The 22288-nt window shown below is 41.1% G+C and overlaps 1 protein-coding gene across 2 annotated transcripts in view; it reads right to left on the bottom strand.

Moving 5' to 3' along the window:
• LOC122806838 (protein FAM227B-like) overlaps positions 1-10645 on the bottom strand; it is a 705369-nt gene extending 694724 nt beyond the window's left edge. For both annotated transcript variants that reach the window (XM_044077589.1, XR_006365563.1), the window contains exon 1: positions 10574-10645. The gene's annotated coding sequence lies outside the window, so the exon portion shown is untranslated. The remainder of the gene's footprint in view (positions 1-10573) is intronic.
• Positions 10646-22288: the final 11643 nt, after the last annotated feature.

Genomic DNA, 22288 nt, shown 5'->3' with positions numbered 1-22288 from the left:
TGGTGACAAGGTTTAGGTCCCTAGAGCGTGTAGCTCAGAGGGATTGAGATTTCTTTAGGTGTAGCATGTCCAACAGCTCTGGGTTTGACATAGCTTTATATGTTAGGCAGAGATCACCTCGGAGTAAGCGATATGCTACAGGGTAAAGCTGGAGTTTTTTGAGGTGGTCAGTGTAGGGCATTTGTTTGAGGCCAGTAATCCTCTTTGTGAAGTATTTCTGTGGCCTTTCCAGCTGCTGCGGATGTCTTGTGAGGTACATTCCAAAAGGGGCATTGTACTGTATAATGGGTCTAATGAGTGTGGAGTAGAGGTGAACAATTACCTCTTTTTTCCTGGATGAGAACCCTTTTATGATGAGGTGTACCACGTAGAAGGACTTCCTGACTACTGTGGCGATGTGACTATCAAAGGAGAGACTGATGTCCACCTGGGTCCCAAGGTCTCTAATCACACATTCAGTGTTAAGTAGATTGCTGCCTATGTGGTAATTCATAGGTACGGAGTTTTTACCAAAGGGGATGACACTGCACTTTTTGGCACTGAGCTTGAGGCCATGGCTCTGACACCAGGTATCTATCTCAGTGAGGCCCTTCTGTAGGATGTCCACATCATTTGGGGACTTGACTATGGCTCCTAGTTTGCAGTCATCTGTGAACTTTGTTAGCCAGAGGCCTTCTGTGTTAGCCTGTACTTCAGAGAAGTGGATACCAAACAGGAGAGGTCCCAGGATGGAACCGTGGTACTCCACTTGTCACTGCTTTGAGGTCAGATTTGAGTCTGCAACTTTTACTGTGTGGGTTCTGTCAGTGAGCCAGTTGGCAACCTATCTTGTAATGTAGGGATTTATACCTAGTTTAGTGAGTTTAGCTATAATTCCAGAACGGGGGATGGTGTTGAAAGCCTTGGCGAGGTCAAGATAGGCTGTGTGAACCACCTTACTCTCATCCACGGCTTTGGCGACTGCCTCAAAGAAATCAATCAGGTTCAGGAGGCATGATCTGCCTTTCATAAACCCGAACTGGGTGGGATCCAGAGTTTGGAGGTTACCAATTTCTTTGTTTAGGTGTTACATGATGACACATTCCATAGCCTTGCAGACCAGGCTCGTCAGGTGAATAGGTCGATAGTTTCCGGGATCAGTGGTGGCTCCCCCTTTGTGGAGTTGGGATAACTTTGCTGTGCACCATTCAGTGGGCACAAAGCCTGATGCGAGGCTATTATTGAACATGGTGCTTAAGTAGGGAGCCTGTTTGTTCTGAAGTTTGTATAAAACGCAGCCTGGGATGTTGTCTGGTCCCATGGATGCTGTGTTTTTGGCTTTAGAGAGTGCAGCTTTTCCCTGCATAGTTGTGATTACAGGGACTCTGCATTCTTCCGTATAGATATGGGCCCTTTAGGGGGTGAGAGGGGGGTAAAGTTAGCACTGAACCAATCTGCCACGATGTTGGCAATACTTGTAAGACAATAGCAGGTGTTCCATTCCATTTTTTTTTGTTTTTGTTTTTTTCTGAGTGCAAGAAGAAGAAAATAAAGAGAAGATTTAGAAAGGTGGGAAGAAACCAAAGCAAAGTAATAAACAGGAACAGGAGGACAGGCCAGATAATAACAGAATTGGAAGATTTACTATAAGGGTAGTGAGTAAAGATAAGTCAGAAAGAAGGCCAATTCAGTTGTTCCTAGTTGCAATAAGAGAATGTCTAGTGTAGGGGCCTTACGCGGCTGTGAAGAGAGATATAAGTGGCAGTAGCCTCCTAGCTCGGTCCCTCTGTCTAGCCAATTGGTACAGGTCCTTTTCTCCCTCCTTAATGTCCAACCTTTCATACAAATCTTCATATGCCTTATCCTTAGCTTTCGCCACTTCCCTCTTTGCCATGCACCTCATCTCCTTATACTCCTGTCTACTTTCTTCATCTCTCTGACAATCCCACTTATTTGCCAACTTCTTTCTCTGTATACTCTCCTGTACTTCCTCATTCCACCACCATATCTCCTTGTCATCCTTCCTCTGTCCAGATGTCATACCAAGCACCTTTCTAGCCATCTCCCTTACTAGCTCTGCTGTAGTTACCCAGCTATTTGGTAACTCTTCAGTGCCACCCAGTGCCTGTCAACTCTTCTCTGAACTCCACCTCACAATTACCCTTATTCAATTTCCATCATTTGATCCTTGGTGCTGCCCTCACACTCCTCCTCCTCTTCTTGATCACCAACGTCATTGTACAAACTACCATCCTATGCTAACTACACTTTCCCCACCACTTTACAGTCTCCAATCTCCTTCAAACTGGCCCTCCTACATAAGATATAATCCACCTGTGTGCATCTTCCTCCACTCTTGTATGTCACCCTATGCTCATCCCTCTTTTTAAAATAAGTATTCACCACAGCCATGTTCATCCTTTTCGCAAAATCCACTACCATCTGACCTTCTGCATTCCTTTTACACCATACCTACCCATCACTTCCTCATCCCCTCTGTTCCCTTCACCAACATGCCCACTGAAATCTGCTCACAGTCACCACTCTCTCAACCTTGGGTACAGTCATCACGACTTCATCCAACTCATTCCAAAATTTTTCCTTCTCGTCCATCCCACACCCAACTTGTGGAGCATATGCACTAACAACATTCATCATTACACCATCAATTCCAGCTTCATAAACATCACTCTATCCAACACTCTTTCCACCTCCAAAACACTCTTAGCATACTGTTCCTTCAGGATAACTCCTATGCCATTTCTCCTCCCATCCACACCATGATAAAACAATTTGAATCCACCTCTGATACCCCTAGCCTTACTCCCCTTCCATCTGGTCTCTTGCACACACGATATAGCAACCTTCCTTCTGTCCATCATATCGGCTAGCTCTCTCCCTATACCAGTCATACTGCCAACATTCAAAGTTCTGACCCTCACTACTACAGTCCTAGCCTTTCTCCTCTCTTCCTGCCTTCGGCCATGCCTTCCACCTCCTCTACTCCTCCGGCCAACAGCAGCCCAATTTCTGCTAGCACCCTGTTGGCTAACAGTACTGGTGGTGGTCGTTGTTAAGCCGGGCCTCGACCGATCTGGTATGTAAATCTTTTCTGGTGTCCGCATTAATAATTTGGCCAACTTTTATGCCGGATGCCCATCCTGACGCAACCCTTCCCATTTATCTGGGCTTGGGACTGGCACAAAGCAATGCACTGGCTTGTGCATCCCCAGTGGCTGGGTTAATAAATAAATTCAATACATGCAATAAAAAGACCTCCCAGAAAGGTTGCCACCCATACCCTTACAGAACTGTAATTTCAAGTCTGTCTAATGCTTTAACAGTTTGTATACATGTAGCATATTATGTGTTCGCACCCCTCACCCTTTAAAGAATTGTAATTTTAAGTGTAATATTGTAATTGTTTGTGTCTTTCGGCTTTTCCTGGTTAGGGGTCGCCACAGCAGAACTCTGGTCCGCTAATGAATGGTAGTGGATTTTTACGTACCGGGTTACCAGCTATGATGCACAACCTTCAACAAAGGCATGCCCCATTCACGTATGCCTCCACACAGAAGACGCTCTAGCTGAGAATGGAATGGGACAACGTCCTACTATGAGGCGACAACGCTACCGCAGCACCACCACCGCAAATGCAGAATATTCTGTGTTCGTTTGAATAATTGAACCTTTTGATAACTAGAAATTGGACTGCTGTCCTGTCACAATCCTGGTACCAGCAAATAAGAGAAAAAAAGGGTTTGTACCAAAGTAATTACAATGCTTTGCACATTTATTTTGCAGGCGATGGTCTTCCAATGTTTATTCAAAGCACTTCTAAAAGTAAAAGTTATACGTAGAGTGGTGGGAGGGCTTTGGGTGGTCCTTGCTAAGTTCTGCGCATCTGGTGGAGTAATGTTCCAATACAAAACCAAATTTTATACGAAACAGACTAAAAATATGAGGCAAAAATCTGGACAGTTGAGAGGTATTCACAATGGTAAACTAGTACCATTCTCGAGTTAATCCCTTTGGGTTTTGACTCTAATTTTAAGTGATTTACAAGAAAGTCAAACATTTTAAGAGGAACAAGGCAAAAATATTAGTAAAAAACAGGGAACAGTTAAAAGCATTCCACCTCCACATCATAACTATCCAACTCAAAAGTAACTTGCTAAAAACGGTACTGGTACAAGTGGTAACGCAAAATATCTTATTAATAATACAAACAGTTGTCGAACTCAACGTATCTCCAACATCCGTAATGCTTCCTGTTATAAGAAAAGTAGAACAAATGGCAAAACGCAGAACACTACTTCCTAACAATTTCAAGTAAGAAGCTCACAGCAGTATGGGTAAAATGCATTACTTTATACTTGTAAACAGTTCTTTTGATTTATAAATATGTTTTGGTATCATTTTCCAATGATAAGAGATAAAACATTCTTAACGATAAATGCATGGAAAACCCCTTCGATGTAGGCCAGTGTGGAACGTAAACTTCTTAAGATTTAAAATGAGGAACAATGTTCTTCGTGGTTCACTGTTACAGTCATTACTATAGGGTTCTTCCTGCTGGCAGCAGCCCTTGATCGGCCAGAGTCCAAAAGTCGGGTCTGACGTCGGCTGAAGTCGCTCCTGCCCTGATGTCAGTGCACCAGGGGTATAAAGACCTCAGCCGATGCCATTTTCCCCAGTCTTTCTTGCCCATTGCAAAGCAGTTCGCAAGTGCAGGTCGGCCGACTCCTGTTTATTTTTGGTGGCTTTTGAATTGAAGACTTCTTCTTTTGAGCTAAGTACCCCATTGGGGAAACCTTTTTCTTGCTCCAGTCCGATGTCAGAAAAAGTTAATAACTGTATTTCTTGTGGGAAGCAAATACCTCATAAGGATTTTCACTCTTACTGTATATCTTGCTTCGGTCCTGACCACGACGTAGCTAATTGTAGGTTTTGTGCTAAGTTTAAGCAACGCACTATTAGGCGTAGGTACAATTTTGCCTTCCATTGTTTTGGAAAAAGATTTAATTACAATATGTTGTCGGATTCTTATCCGGCTACTGCAGTGTATAAGAGGCGCAAGGGTAAAGACAGGCCTCCGAGGTCCAAAGTGGACGACTTTATTCAACCAGAGCCAGTCGCCGGTTCAGCTGTCATCAGTGAGGTGGTTTCGCAGCCCCTGTCGTCCACCACTTTTGAACCGGTTGCCTGTACCAACTCCCGTGAGGAGCCGATGGGCCTTCAGACTTTTCAGGGATTGGACCTCCGGATATTGCTCCCTCAGATGGGTCCGGAGCTGCTGTGCAGGCACCGGCTTCTGAGGGAGTTTTTAGGCCTACACAGCTTCATGTACAGATGTCTCGTTTTGCAGTCAAGGACAAAGGCAAAGACTAAGGCTCCGGCAAAGACAAAGCAGCATGCACAGGCACCTTCCCTTCAGGGCCCTAGACCTCAAAGACAGATGCTTAGAATGGCTGAAGATCTGTTAACTATGATCAGGGGTTCTCATCCCCCTCCTGACAAGAGACCTAGGCTACAGCCAGACTATGATTCCTCAGATCAAGTTTCGATTTCTTCTGCTTCTTCTTCTGAGCAGGACTATTCCTTCCCTCGTTATGAGGATTCTGACGCTGAAGAATCCATTCCTTCGGCCTCTCCTCCTGAGGATTATTCATTTGGGGAAACCTTGCATGACATGGGAGAGCATTTTCACTGGGAAGGGCAGGAATACTCTGAATCTAAGAAAAGGCTTAGGGATTTTCTTCTGCTTCCACACCATAGACCCCTGGCTATTCCCCCTGTAGTGGACATTGTGGATGATGTTTTTACAGAGGCATCTCTCTCTCCTGATTCTTTTCCTCCTGCTCCTGTCAAACCGGATAGGTATTATAGGGTTCCAGATTCCCACAAATATCTTTTTAAGAATCCTTCAGCTGATCCAGAAACTATTTCTCAGGGCCCTAAGGATGTTAAAGCGGCCTCTGCTAAGAATCCTATTCCCTCTGACTGAGAGTCCAGAGACTTGGAAAGACGGGGCAAAAAAGTTTATACTTCTGCTACATTGTCTATTAGAGCTTTGAATCGTCAATTGCATATGTTAAAATATCAGTAATACCTTTTGTCTGTGTTAAAGCAAAAGATGTCTGCTGTTTCTGGTGGTGCAGACAATAAGGAATTACAAGATTTATTGCATGTTACTGAGCAGGTGGGTAGACATACCCTGCACTGTGGTTTTGATTCTTTGGAGGCTTCTTGCAGGGCTGCAGCAACTGGCGCAGTTATTAGGAGGCATGCTTGGTTAAAGGAGCAAAGTTTGCCTGAGCAGGTTAAAGCAAAGCTTTTAGATGCCCCTTTGCAACACAATGTTTTGTTTGGGGCCAAAGCTGAGGAAGTATTGAAGAATATGGAAGACAAAGCCAAATCTATGCAGACGGTTAAAGATTTTCTACAGGTACAACCCTCTAGATTTAGCAGGAATTGGCCAGCTAAACCTTGGTCCTTTCCGAGCTCGGACAGACCTCAGAGGGTCAGATACAGGCGTTCCAGAGGTAGGGGTCAGGCACAGCCCCCTTTCAGAAATAAGCAGTGGAGTGCCCCCTCTCCCAAGGGAGGGTAAGATAGGTCACAACCTTACAAGAAACAGTCATTATGACTCTCCCTTACTAGCTCCAGGGGCTCCTCTCTTGGATGTGCCTTTGGGAGGAAAAATCTCTCTTTTTTATCAAAATTGGAGCCGCATAACCCAAGACAAATGGGTTCTGGACATAGTTTCAAGGGGTTACAGGTTTCATTTCCATACCTTGCCAAAATCAAATGGATGGCCAGATCTGCCAAAGCATCAATGGGCAGAGGCACAATGGCAAGTTCGGTCCCTCATGGATATGAGGGCCATAGGTTTGGTACCAGATTCAGAAATGGGGCAAGGGTTTTATTCAAGACTTTTCCTGGACTTTTCCGTATTGAACACCTTCCTAGAAATTCCAAAATTCAAGATGCTCACTCTGCAGCAGCTGCTGCCTATGCTGAGCAAGAACGCTTGGATGGTGACTTTGGACTTGAAGGAGGCTTACCTGCATATTCCCATACGGCAAGAGTGCAGAAGGTACATAAGATTCAAAGCGGGCTCGAGGCATTACCAGTTCTCTGCGCTGCCCTTTGGCTTATCTACTGCACCCAGGGTCTTTACAAAGTGCCTGGCACCAGTAGTGGCGTTTTGCAGACAGAAGGGAATTCAAATATACCCTTACCTGGACAATTGTTTCATTCAAGCTGACGACAATGAGACTTTACTTCAGCATCTAGCATTTGTGCAGCATCTTCTCTTGTGCCTAGGGTTCACGGTGAACCTAAAGAAATCAAACCTGGTGCCCACGCAAATTACTTTCCTGGGTGCGCTTCTGAGCTCTACAACCCAGATGGCTTATTTGACACCAGACAAAAAAGTGCAACTGGCTTCTTATTTCAAAAATCTGGCTTTAATGAGTCAGCTGTCTGCAAGAAAAATTCTGCAGGCTCTGGGTTACATGGCATCCTGCATTCTGTTAATACCATATGCAAGGCTGCATATGAGGAAGATACAGTGGTACCTCAAGAGTATATGGTCTCAGCATTGCCATAGTCTGGAAACAGTGATCGAAATTTTGCCTTGTCTCCGGCAGGAGTTTCTTTGGTGGGCCAAGGCCTTTCTCCAGAACAAGGGGAGGCCTTTCTGTCCCATTCCAGCCAATCAAGTCATAACGATGGATGCTTTGGATTATGCATGGAGAGCCCACATGCAAGGGAAATGTCTTCAGGGTTCCTGGACAGAGGACCAAATGCATCTGCACATAAATTTGAAGGAGATGCTAGATGTACAGAATGCCCTGACAGCCTTCAAAGATCTTATTCTACCGGGGCAATTACTGATAAAGACGGACAACACTACGGTGATGTGGTACATAAACAAGCAGGGAGGCTCTCACTCTTACCCCCTGTGCAGACTGGCCATGGCTCTGTGGAACACAGTACTAGCCAACAAGGTGGACTTACAAGCTCAATTCCTGCCAGGAAAGGACAACATTCTGGCAGACAGTCTAAGCAGAAATCTTTCAGATCCACACGAATGGATGTTGGATGTTCGGATATTCAGGATGATAACGGAGACGTGGGGGTGCCCGGACATAGATCTTTTTGTATCTCCCCAAAACCATCAATTTCAAACGTTCTGTACGAGGACCTACCACAAGCTAGCATGGAAAGTGGATGCCCTTTCATTCAGTTGAAAGGACCTCTCAGTATATGCTTTTCCTCCTTTGCCACTTCTACCTCGGATACTTCTGAAAATCAAACAGGACAGACCGCAAATGATTTTACTGGTTCCCAACTGGCCTCGGCAATTCTAGTATTCCACCCTGATGAACCTGGCTCAGGGTCCACCCTGGATTTTGCCACAACTTCCACATCTACTGTCTCAGCGAGATGGTCAGATCCTGCACAGCCATGTCAAAACTCTGAATCTAGCAGCCTGGCGGATCCAGGGTCTTTAAACAGTTCTACCCTTACCAAACAGGTTCTGGACGTAATTCTTGAAGCTAGACGGCCCAGCACCAGGAAATCCTATGCAGGTAAATGGAAAAGATTTTGCTCCTGGACTCAGGCCCAGGGTTTTGATTCTGCAGTTCCAAACATTCCTCTGATTTTACAATACCTAACAGAGATGTTACATAAGGGCCTATCTTTTTCATCTATCAAAATTCATGCTTCTGCTATTTCTGCACATTACAATACGGATCCCCCAATCTTTTTTCATCCGTTACTTAAGCAATATATGAGAGGGGTGAAGAATATAAGGCATCCTTTAACAGCACCAGTTCCCACATGGGATCTCAACTTTGTTTTGGAAAAGTTAACTTTGTCTCCTTTTGAACCTGCAGCTTCCACAGATTTAAAGTTTTTGTCATGGAAAACATTTCTTTTAGCCATTACCTCTGCCAGAAGAGTTTCGGAATTGCAAGCTCTCATGGCTGTGGAACCCTTTATTATTTTTCATCAGGACAGGGTGTCCCTGAGGACTAATCCCACCTTTATGCCTAAGGTGGTTTCGAAAGTGCCTTGAATCAGACTATTCATTTGCCTACCTTTTATCGTAATCCTCAAAGTGAAGAGGAAAGTATTTTGCATTCTTTAGATATACGCAGGCAGCTTCGTTTTTACCTGGACAGGACCAAGATTTTCAGGAAATCGGACCAATTGTTTGTGGCTTATGCTTCTACCTCACAGGGAAGAGCAATATCTAAGCAGACTATTTCTAAGTGGATTGCCCACTGTATCAAGTTCTGTTACTCTTATCATGGTAAACCTGTTCCTGTTAATGTCAGAACACATTCTACCAGAACTACTGCCACTTCGGCAGCTTTTCTCAGTGGAGTTCCTACCAAGGAGATCTTAGAAGCTGCAACTTGGAGTTCTGTGCATACTTTTTCTAAGCACTACAATCTCCCTTTCTATTCTAAATCTAGGGCAGGCTTTGCCTCTGCAGTCCTGCAGGGTTTTGGGGCCGCCCCTTCTGTTCCTTCTCCATCCACCCTTTCTTAGCTTTGGGATTCAACCCTACAGTAATGACTGTAACAATGAACCACGAAGAACATAGTACAGTTGTGTACTCTTACCATAAATGTAGATGTTCGAGTATGTTCACTGTCACAGTCTGGGTTACCCTCCCTCCTGTCCCCTCTTTTGTTGTTCTTTGAGTGCTGTCTGTGTCTCCTTGACATTTCCCTTTTTCTCTGAGGTATTTTTGTTGGTGATATTTGGGAATGTTCTGGTTTATGTTTGCTTATTCTTTTTGATTATGCTTTTGGCCTTTATTTTTGGGCACCTGACATCTGGGGCAAGAAAAACTGGGGAAAACGGCGTCGGCTGAGGTCTTTATACCCCTGGCGCACTGACGTCAGGGCAGGAGTGACTTCAGCCGACGTCGGACCCGACTTTGGGACTCTGGCCGATCAAGGGCTGCTGCCAGCAGGAAGAACCCTACAGTAATGACTGTAAGAGTGAACATACTCCAACATCTACATTTCTGGTAAGAGTACACAACTGTACTTTTCTCGCCCTAAAGTACAATTAAGACGTATGTGATAGATTATTGCGCCTTATTTTCTCCAAGGGTTACCACCTGTCCCACTTTGCGAGGGACAGTCCCTCTTTGGGCAGTTGTGTCCTGCAAAAAAATTGTAAAAATTGCAAATGTCCTGAGATTTTAGGACAAAATTATTTCCTACATTTTATGTAATAGTTGCATAAAACAGTTATTTTGTATCTGAAACACCTAAATGTTAGAATAAATAGAATAAGCAACTAAAATTATTCAAGAATAAGCTTTTATTTAGGCAAAAAAAGTGAAGTTCTGTCCTTTGTACTGGTCGTGGGCATGTTTCGCCCTGCAAAATCTGACGTTTGTACCAAAAATGTCCCATTTTGGGCATTTGTAAAGGTGGCAACCCTATTTTCTCCACGTTTGGGGAAGAATGAGTGACAACCTAAACAGTTTAGAAACTGTTAAGTACAGTTCGGCCAACCTACAGCATCACACTAGAAAATTAAAATATCCACAGTCTACCTGAAGACTTGTCTTCTTCTGCCGCACTTTGTTTATTGGAGGAGAGTGAAATATCACGAACTTGGTGGCGCCGTCGATTTGTTCGTCTAATCTGAGCGACACAACGAGGTTACTCGAGATTCTGGTTTTCTGTACTGGATGGTAGTTTCTGGTCAGGTAGGGGTGTAAAAATCCTGGGATGTTTTATATTATTGGTAATGTGTTTTTTTTATCCGGCGGAACGGCAGTTTGTTGTCATTTTCTGTAACCATAGTAATGAATATGTAAATCAAGGGTCCGGTATCTGTTTTTGCACGTGACATGTGAAGTGTTCATCAGGGTTTGTATGCGTCCTAAAAATGAGGTATTAAGAGTACGTTTCTTGCTGCCACTGATTGCCACTAAGCAAGAATTGGTTTGGTTGAGAATTTTTTATTATTATTATTATGTAAGGGTTTAAGGAAAACCAGATGTCCTGAACATGAAAGCGTACGCAGAAGACAGAAAAATCTCTGCGGGTTGTCAATGGTTTAACGACAGTCACTAAAACTGATTACTGAAAACCATTGGAATCCATTTAGTCATCAGGTAGTTGACCTTTATGCATACCTCTTGACTGTCCAGAATTTCGAGAATGTCTTGATTTTTGCGTCATATTTTGTCTTTACAATAATGGCAGACGTTTGAGTTTCAGAAATCATACCCTTCAGAAATTCATGCTGATGCAAAACCTATTATTATGTCAACTAAGTTTATAAGAGTAATATATAATAAACGTGCTAATTTTAGATTTTTTTTGGTGGCTTTGTCCAGATTTCTTGCAAAAATATTTTGAGAGGAATAATTTATGCATGTAATAAAATTGCTGAATCTGAATTTTTTTTATTATTATAGAAAGCTTTAAGAGCCCGTGGGTGAAAACATTGTTACAGAAGTTGAATTTCGGAGTATCTGATTATGAGCATCTTTGTTTTGATATTGGTTTACGTCCGTATCCTGCTGAGTCCCTCAACTCGTGTTATGAAATAGGTTTACGTCCGTATCCTGCTGAGTCCCTAGCAAGTCGTGTTATAAAGAGTCTGGCAGTTTTAGGAATAGGAGTTCTTACATGCTGGGTACGTGTATCGTGAGATACGGTAGCATTGGTTTACCATTGCAGACTAGGCGTGTCTCTTAGCAATATTTCTGAGTTGTTGAAAGTCACTAAATAATTACACGTTTCAGTTCACACTTCGTATCCTTCAAAAAAATGCATGCTAACACATTTGTCATTCTAGCGATTTTATAAGAGCATTATTTAAAATTTTTTTTTTGGGGCCTTTGTCCCTCAGTATTTTAGGCTTTGGCCATATTTCTTGCACTACGAGAGTGAGAGGTATGCTGCTGCTACCATTTAGGATAAAATATGTGTTTTACTAGAGGAGGACGCACACTATCAGTGATATGAAAGGGGCACAATGTCCTTTTTATTTGCCTTTTAGGGGTATTATCTAGCATAAAATAGGTCGGGATGGACTGACCTGACCAAGTTTGGCAAAGATGGTACTGAAAGCACAGAAGATTTTAAAAAGATGAGTACTTTGCTTTCCCTTCTGAAGACTGAAGTAAGGGGAAGGGAGGCTGTTGACAAAATCATTACACATTCTCCCGCTGTATGTTAGGAACAGCCAGACTGCCTTTATGAAGATAAAACACGAGAAAGCTGTGGGCTACTTAATAACAATAATAGTAATAATTATGACGCTAATGGTAATAATAATAATAGCAATACTTATTTGTTAACCAGGTAGGGCCACTTGATATAGCATTCCTTTTCAGGGGCATCTCAGGAGCAATGCATGGTTAAGTGACTTGCTTGAGGTTACACAGTAGATAATCGAAGGTTGTGGGACTCGCACACTGTACTACAGGAACTGTTGTTTACAGTGCACTTTCCAAAGTCTGCAGGAATTTTGCTAGTTTGCTGGCAGACCGGCAACAGAAATTTTCAATAGTTCACTGATAACTATAGCTGAGGTAGCTGAGGTTTAGAGGACTGTAAATATAGTACCTTATAGAGGTGGGAGGATATATATTAAGAGATCAAACAGCCACAACATCGAATCCCAGTTAATCTAGTCTAGAGCATCAAAGAATACAATTGTTGAAAGCTGACTTTTTCGAATCTCACCTCACTGAATCCCATTAGTTGGCCAACCAGCTGAGACATTAAACATCTTGCATGTTGCTTTTGGTATGTATAACATGATAGTAGTAAATATTTGTACCCATTCTGACTTGTGCACGGATTTCTGAGTTGTTGACCAACTATTGCGATTCGATATGGTGAGATTCAAAGGCGTAGGCTTTCGACGGATTTGTTCTTCAATGCTCTGATCTCGATGAACTGGGATTCAATGTTGTGGCTGTTAGATCTTTTAATATAAATCCAGGTTGGGAAACATGAAAATGCGAGGACCTGTTGTTCTGGTAATTTAATACCAGTGGCAGGGAATGTCATTGGGCAAATTATGAGAAGTAGGCTGGTAGTGTTCTTAGAGCCCAGCACTTTCCAGGATAGTTAACACTGTGGATTTTTCATGAAATGCCACTGTTGGTCAGAGCTGATCCAGTTTTATGATTAGGTTAAGATGAACTTTACAGGGGAGTATCAGTAGACATGGTCTGTCTGGACTTTATCAAGACCATTCACTTAATCTGATATAGGGGACTGATAAGAGAACGTGGAGGGGCTAGGTGTAGGACTACAGTTTAGGAAATGATTGCTGAAAGTTGAAAGGTGGAACACAGAAGGTTGTGGTAACATTAATTATGTCATACATAAGGAAAATGAGTAGCAGAGTACTTCAGGGGACAGTCATGATTACAGTACTTTGCATGGTGTTTGTCTCGACATTTGGAGGAATGGGGAACAGGAACAGCCTCATCTCTGGTGACACAAAGATAAACATACTAGAAGAGAGTGATGGGAAAAGTGTAAGAAATGATTTGAAAAAGATCATCAAGTGGGCAACAAGGCAGATGTGGAGATTCACTGCAGTCAAATGCAAAGTTTTGCATATGAAATACCAGCTGAGGGTAGTAGAGCTGATGGCAGAAGGGCACAAAAAGGATTGCGATATTGATGAAATGAACCGTTGGCAGCAGGGTGAGAGTGCTGTGGTATGACAAACAGAAAGCATCTTGAGGGAGATGTAGGGCCCTGGTCAGACCATACCTTGAATACTTTGTGCGGTTCTTGAGGATGTCCTGTTCCTTACACAGCCTCAAAAATTGTACAGAGTATTTACATAACTGAGGTTACTGCACCTTGGGAAACGAGCAAGAGAGGTTACATTGTGTGCATGTAGTGGTGTCATTTCCAGGATTAGGTTCTTTGCCTTGTACCTGTTGTGTATTGGGAAAGATTCCAACTTCTCCGTGATTCTGAATTGGATTGTGGGTAATCTAGGGATAAGTTATCATGTCCGTGGTTAATGGTATTTTGCTAGTAAAGAACCTTAACTACTACTTTTATTTATTTATTTATTTTAAAGTTAAATGAACTAGACCACTAGGTCTTTTTCAGTCATAACCTTTTTAAAAAATAAAGAAAAAATATACAAGGTACATATACCAAATAATATTGGACATAGCATGTGGTACAATGAAAAATGTGAGAGCAGAGTGAATAAATAGATTGATAGTGGACTGGTGCTGCAGAGGCAGTACTGCAGGTATTGTTCCTGACTGTGTTAATAAAACAAGAGTTGAGTCCAAGGACAGCACTGTCAATTTAACAGTGTGTGTTTCTGTTTTCAACTGTAATTGTATAGTTATCTTGCTTTTGTTAATTGGGTAAGTCAACTGGATCTTAGACCTTTTTCTTCAGTGATCCATGGTAGTGATCAAAAGGTTGACACTGCAGTAATGGGCTGTGGACGTGAGGCTCTTTTGCATAGTTGCTGGATTCGCTCTCTGCGATAAGAATGATGAACTTGATATTCAGTTGATTTCAGAGTAATTCCTCTTCTCCTCAGAGTTGGAGGGAGTTAGTGGAAGTGATTCACCTGCCTATTTGGATGCTTCTGTGGTGCCCATTTATTTATTGACGTTTGTTTACCAGGAAAGTCCACTGAGCCAGAATGAGCCCATTTTCAGTGGAGGCCCAGGGAGAAAAGCTCCAAGATCACAATAACACAACATTTCAAAAGTATCAGATATTTGAAAAGTAAAAATTCAGAGTTTCATAAGAACAAGTTGAAGTAAGCAAGATTCACAAGTATTAAAGTAGTCATAAACTTCAGATTCTGTCACTTACAAGTGATTTCAAAAGTAAGATACAGATAAGTACAGAAGAAATACAAAGTTACATAAGAAATCCAATATGCAGTAGTTTCAGAATGAGTAACAGTTAGTTACAGAAGGTGTGAAATAAGGAAATTCTCAAGTCAAACTAGGTAGTTCCTAGTGATGATAGAAAGCAAGAAAGAGAGTAATTACAGAGAAGAGCTAACATAGGGGCAAGATTAGGCCTGAAGGGTAGAAAAATCAAGTGAGGTAGAAGGGGCATTTGAGCAATTGCATATCCAACTGGAGAGGAGGTGCTCATGTAGGTCAGTTTCAAAGTTAGAAGGACGTTGTTCGCTGTGGATAGAAGAGGAAAGGTTATTCCATAATCTGGCAGTGATCCAAGAGTATAAAAGTTTTACTGCAGGTAAATTTGGTTTGTGAATTTGGAGCAAGAGTTAGTGTTCTGATCGTAGTGGCCCAAGGGAGGTGTAGGGGGCAAGTAAGGAGCTAAGGGTAGGGCAGTCTTGTGGTTTATGGATGAGTTTATGTATGATAGTTAGCTGAAGGAGTAATAGGTAGTGAGGGAATTCAAACCATTGAAGTTTCCTTAGGGTGATGCAATGATGGGAAGAATGGTGACTACTTGTAGCAAATTTGGCAGTCATGTTTTAGCAGGATTCTAGTTTTATTTTCAAGGAGGACTGCAAGTTAATTAACAAAGGCGCACCATAGGTTAAAGAGGGTAGTAAGTAAGAGAGAGCTAATGCTTGTTTAGTTGGTAGGGAGAGGAACCTGTTGTGCCTGTATAGTAGCCCTAGTTTTTTGTGTGTTTTATTAATATTGGTTTGGATATGCAGATCGAATTTTAGGTTTTCTTCGATTATGACTCCTAGCATTATGGTACTGGCTATTAGTTCAGTTTTTGTAGAGTTCAGTGAAAGTGTATTGAAGTCTGCTTTGTTGATAGCTGTGTTTCATCTGGGGGTGAACAACATAAGTTTGGGGTTTTTTTTTTGGCGTTTAGGGAAAGGTGTTTTTTGTGGAGCCAGGATTCCACAGTAGAGAAAGCTGCTTGGGTATTTTGTTTTAGTATGTCGGGGTTGGGAGCATCTGCATACTGGACTAGGGAGGCATTTGGAATAGCTTGGTGAAGCTTATTTATAAATACGTTAAACAGAAGAGGACCTAAAATTGAGCCTTGTGGAAGACCTGTAGGGTTGTGAAGGCAGGGGAATAGAGTCTTGCAATTTAACAGCATGTAGCCTATTTGAAAGATAGCTTTTAAACCAGTTAAGTTACTGGGTGGATAATCCTGTAGAAGAAAGTTGGGAAAGGAGGATAGAATGAGAAACAGTATCAAATGCTTTTGACAGGTCCAGGAAGAGAGCTGATACTGTATGACCTAAGTCTCGGGCTTTGTTGATTTATATGTAAGAAGGAGTTTAGGGCAGTGGATGTGCTGTGCCCAGGACGGAATTCATGTTGGGTTGGGGAGAGGATGTTATTGTTTAGAAGGTAATTGATAAGTTGTTTTTGGACACATATTTTTCCAGAATTTTGGAGATAGGGGAAAGTGTAGCAATGGGTCGAAAGTTAGAGATATCAGAGCATGGGCCATCTTTATGAAGGGGCAGGATGATAGCTTTTTTCCAAAGGGAAGGGACGTAGGATTCTTGGATGGACCTGTTAATAAGGATGCTAATAGGTTACAGCATCAGTGGCAATCTTAAGAAATTTTGCAGGAATTTTGTCAGCAGAATTAGAACAGGGCTTTAGATTCAGAAGAAGTTTTTTTGATAAAGGAAGTGGAGATTGAATTCTAGTTGAGGGTGGTTCCTGCATACAGTTTTGAGTAGGGATGTTAGAACTAGAGAGAGAGACTATGAAGTGTAGGGGGGTGAGTATAGGGATGTAGTTATTTGGTAGGAGTGAGGAAAAGGTAGGAGTGAGGAAAAGGAGGCAGTAATATTAGCTGTAGTATCAATGAAGTAAGAGTTGAATTTAGAGGCGATATTTTCAGGTGGATTGCTAGGGTAAGTGCAGGAATTAGATGTAGTTCCGGGGTTTAAGAGATTATTAATAGAGGACCAGAACAATTTGGGGTTGTTTTTGTCTGTAGCTTCCAGAAATATTGTTACTTGTCTTTGCAGATAAGTTTTTGGCTTGGTTTCGGAGCTGTTTGTAATGGATAAGATTGGCAGGATTCTCAGATTTAAGCCAGTGCTTCCAGGATGTATCCCTATTTTTTATGATTTCTCTAGTAGATTTAGGTAGTCAGGGGGGCATGATTGAATTTAATTCTTTTGGATCTGGTAGGAACTAAGCTGTGCAGGATGTTTAAGAAGGAGTTATTGAAGTAAAGGAGGCATCATCTAGTGAAATGGTTTTAAGGTAGTTCCAATTGTAGCTAGGTAGGATACTATTAAAAGCGTGTGGACAAAATTTTGATAGGTTTTGGATTAACTTAATGTTGTGAACGTTTGAGAAAGACGAGCATTTGTGAATAGCGTAGGCTGGGAGGTGGTCAGTAAAGGAGTTTGCTAAGGTGCTGGAAATTGGGTATTTGGAAGGATCTGACAACAGGATCCAGTCTAGTATTGAGCCTTTAGTGGTTTTGTAGTTGGATCTAGTAGTAGTATTGATTAGTTGTGTAAAATGAAATAAGTTTATGCTGGAGGGAGATTGATTGATTGACTGGAGGATGTGGAGGCCCAGTTGATGTTCATGTCACCTAGTATAATTGTTTCATTTTTTATAGTAAAGGAAATCCAGGATAATATCTTCTAAAACTAGGATGTTGTTTCCTGGGGAATGTATATGACTGTAATGCAGAGTTTGTTGGAGTCACTGATTTCTAGAAAAGAGCAAGAGTTCCAAGAGTTTTATCTGGTCTGATTCACTGGAAGGAGGTCCTGAGGTAGACCCAGGGTATGTGGGCAAGACTGTAGTACCATGCTTACTAGGGAATTGCCTCTGATGAGTAGGGAACTGCTGCAGCTAATGGTAGGGAAGAGGGGTATTTATCCCTGTCCGTCATTGTGTAGTTCATATTGCTACATGCTTTTGAAGTGGCCCAAATACAGTTTACACTTGAGCACCCCATATACATCTCTTCTACAGTTTTATTTGTAAAACATAGGGCAGAATTTTCACAAGTTAGCTGCTTTGTATATACTTTAGTGTATATCTGTCAGGCCTTTTGTCTCCAATGCTTCCCCTAAGATGCAGCTTTCCACCTGTTTTCTAACATATGTTTTAAGGCTTATTGCACTGTAGTTTAGTTTCAAACTAGCTTCTTTTACTGTTGTACACTACTCAGTTTCTGTGGTGTCATTTCAGCAGGCATTCTTCCATTTTTTGGCTGTTACTGAGGAACTTGACCAACCAAATAACCAGGGGATGTACCATGCTGATGCTGCTTTGCTTTGTCATTCCATCTCCCCCAGAACTAATATAAATATTTAACTTTGAGATCCCATTTCTGTTGCACTAGTATCAGTTTCTGAGTTTCATGCCTTCTCATTTTCTCTTCTGTATAACTTGTAGCGCACTCCCTTTTTGTATCAGTTGTTGAAATACTGTAGTTATTTTGCTCACCATAGGCATTAAAGATCACGTTGAATAGTTCATTATCAGTCACACATCCCAGCTTTTCTCATTTTGTTTTAATAGCATTCGTTGGGATTGGCTGTCATTGCCCTTAGTATGTAGTATGTAGATGGAAGATATTTCCTGCCAATAAAACATCTTCCTTTTTCATCCTTTAGTGTTTTTTCCTTTATAATTAAATCATCACACCTGTCATAATGTTATGTCTTTTTCCTTTATAATTAAGTCATCACACCTGTCATAATGTTATGTCTCCATAATGATCTTTCTTTTTTTAAGTTATTTCTCCTTCTAATCATTATTTTTAAGTTTGTAGGTAGTGCATCTTTTCTTCTTCATATTTGAATGCATCTGTTCTAACCATTTCTGTATGTTTTCTAAGCATCTTGGTGTCTTTTGGGAAGTTAATGATGGCACCAAGTTTACAGTCATCTGCAAACATGATAAGACAGAAACCCTTAACATTTGCTTTTACGTCAGAGAAGTAAATACCAAAAAGGAGTAGCCCAAGGATTGAACCTGGTGTATACCCCTAGTGACTGTTCTTTTGCAGGATGTACAGTGCTAGTGACCAGTCTTTTGCAAGGTATGGAGTGGCACACCTTTAATTTCCTGGGCTCTGTTTGCGAGCCACTTAACTATTCAACAAGTTATGCAGGTATTTACATTTAGCTGGGTGAGTTTATCAACTTTACCGAAGTGAGGGAGGGTATTGAACACTTTTGCAAGGTCCGGATATGCACTGTGCACCTAAAGCTTTAATGCAGCTTGGCAGTCTGCACAGAGGGTTAAGGCCGTGAGCTGTAGTTTCTGTTGTACATAATTTGATTCCCTCAGTCCTCATTTGCCTACTGCGTGACCTTGAGCAAGTCACTTAACCAGATATGGCTCCTGGGCCACCCATGAAAAGGGATTTTTTATCCAATGGGTCTACCTAGTTAACAAATGGGTGTTAATAGCTGCAGGTAAAGTTGTGTTATACATCTTTCATACAGAACTACTCCTTGCCATGATCGTTTCAACCTCCATCTTTTGTAACTTCACCTTTATTTCCTTCAGTTACTTCATTTCCTCCTCACTTAACGTTGTTCTCTTGAATTGCATTACTCTTAGTTTTTTGCCTCATTTCTGTCCACCCCCCTTCCATTCCTACACTTTCCTTTCCCCATTCCCTTTGCTGCATTTCCTTCTAAAATTCATCTTTCAGCCTATCCCATTCATCCGTTATTTAACTTTTTATTCTCCTTAATAATTCTCCCAACTTACCTTTTACATTTGTCATGTTCTGTTCTTGTTTCGGCACACAGCACAGAAACTTACACATCCCTCTTCTTGACAGTTCTTGCCATTAATTAAGCATTATTGGACTATATTGTCATCCATATCCCTGCTTTTCAATCAACTTGTTCTGTTCTGTCACTATCTGTATGTTGTTATATTTTGATCACAAGTGCGGAGTGCCATTAAGAACCTTAAAATTGTATCCCGGATCTTCATCACTTCCTTTCTGTACCCAGCTGTCTACTAAACCATTGTGTTTAACTCATTGTAGTCATAAGGAAAACAGCGTCCTTGTGTATCCTGTAAGAGTACACTCTTTACAGGTGAATTCTCTGTACTTCATAAACAAGTATACTTTCACTGTTTTCAAAGTCTAATTTCTGAAGTCCTGGTAAAGGTACATGCATAAGGCAGCATCTACAAGCTTGATTTGCTAAGCATGACAATGAAATGGTCAGCATGGGATGTGGAGAGCTGGCGTTAAGTATTGTTTAGAAAAAGTTATGAAAAGATAGGGTATATTTCCATGTTTACATTAGTAATGCAAAAATAGAGTTAATAATGTCATATTAAGGGTGGTGTATTCAAGCAATGAGTGTTAGTAAAAATTTAATTAAAGCATGGTAGGTAATATGAAGACTTTCTGAGATATAAATGCTTTTTTTGGTGAAGCAGTTATGACTATTGCCTATGTTTTCATAACTGCATTAAAACACTCTTGTAACCTACAAGTGAACAAATGGTAGCATCTTGTACAATACACTAAGGCACAAAATGCTGCCACTGGTACTTGCCATCTTACACACTTGGTTTTGTAAATTAATATTATTTTGAAGTTTTGCGAAATTAAGTGCATCGTTTGCATAGAATAAGCAAGATCACAAAAAACAGTAAGCTATCCCCTTTGTCCTACATCATTGAAAAGAGCTTATGAACAATAACAATTAATTAACATTTAGGGGAACAATTCCCTCACTGATATATTGGATCTATCTTACACACTTACAGAGATGAAACCCTTTGTTTGACCATAACACCAGTATTTTTGGCAAACAGAATACAATTTTTCATAAATCTGCAATATAAAATGAGCATCTGCAGACAGATCTTTCACCAGTGTATAACCCATGGTCTGTCAAAGAGATATGATACTTTTTTTTTTTTTTTTGCAACTCACACAATGTGTCAGATATTATAAAACTAATTGTGTGTTTTCAGTACAGGATTTTGGAGAAAGGCTCTCAGGAAGCAAGTAGTTTGATGGCCTAGAAGATCTTGGGAAGCAAAAGCATTAATTAACTTTCTCCTGCTCGGGTTTAAATTAGATAATAAATGTTAACACCTTTTTCTCAATTTATGTGAGTTTTCTAACACCTTTCTCCCTGACTGCTTCTGTTTCATGAAAAATCATGTTTCAACCATCTGCCAATGTTAGTTCCCTTCTTGAAAATATATAATCCTTATTAACAGTTCTCTGTCTGCAATTTCACTTTTGCAGTTGCATGGATGGATGCCAGTGTGAATTTTCTACCCATACAAGTCCCTCACCAAGCAGCCAGGCATCCATCCTCTACTTCTAAAGTTGCCTCTTCCTTTAACCACATATTTTCACTTGCCAGATTTATTGCCCCCTTTTCCATGCCCTCTGGTGTGGTATTTGGGCTAGGACCATAAACTTTCCCCGTCTCATTTCAGTTCATTACACATTTTAGTCTGATCTTGAACACAGTCCACAGCACATAGAACCTCTACCAACACCTCTCTGATATTAATGTCTTTGTCAATAATTTTCCGATTCAGACTATCATATGCACGTTCTGTGTTTGTGTATTTTACAGGCAGAAGAATTCTAATTCATTCTAGCACCTCTGGTGCATAATGTAACTTCTTACCTACTTCTAATTAAACTCCATCTCACCCCCCACCCCCTCTTGAGTTGGAGAAGCCAGCTCTGTCGAATACTCTTTTGAGTGGTATTCTCCCTGGCCTGGTAAAGAAAATATATTTACTTTTTTCCCACCAAAACAAATGAGTACATGTCATATGTATGCATTGCACACTGAAATATAAAGGAAAACGTTCAGCTACTTTCAAATTTAAGTAAATAATTTTCAGTATCCCCCATATCAAATACTCATGCCTTGATTGTTGCACTTGTTTCAGTGTAGTATACATCTATTTGTTTTAATAGCCTTTCAGTGTCCAAAGTTAGACATTATCAATCATCAGCTTCTTACAATATAAATACGTTGTAGGACACCCCTCAAATGTCTTTTATTCACATTTGTCTTCTTAACGTCAGGTCATTGTTTTGTCCCTTGCTGTTTTTCTGCAGTCATCATCTCCATGTCTCTTTCTGCATGAAGTGCCTGAAGAACCTGTACCATCAATTTCATATTCTTATATTTTTAAAGAGGGAAAAAGAAATTTCTAGAAGTAAAGGTCGCATCTTTACTACTTCTTATGCCCTCCTCAACTTGAATTCTTAGTTTCATTGCCATCTCTTTCTGCCCCTGTATATATTTTTTGTAAGGTCTAGTCCCTTCATGGCCAGATCTGGTATTTCTAATGACT

This window comes from Protopterus annectens, chromosome 7.part0 (assembly GCF_019279795.1).
Source record: "Protopterus annectens isolate FY-2018-M chromosome 7.part0, PAN1.0, whole genome shotgun sequence".
Classification (NCBI taxonomy): domain Eukaryota; kingdom Metazoa; phylum Chordata; order Ceratodontiformes; family Protopteridae; genus Protopterus; species Protopterus annectens.
This window is presented reverse-complemented; position numbering and strand designations above follow the sequence as displayed.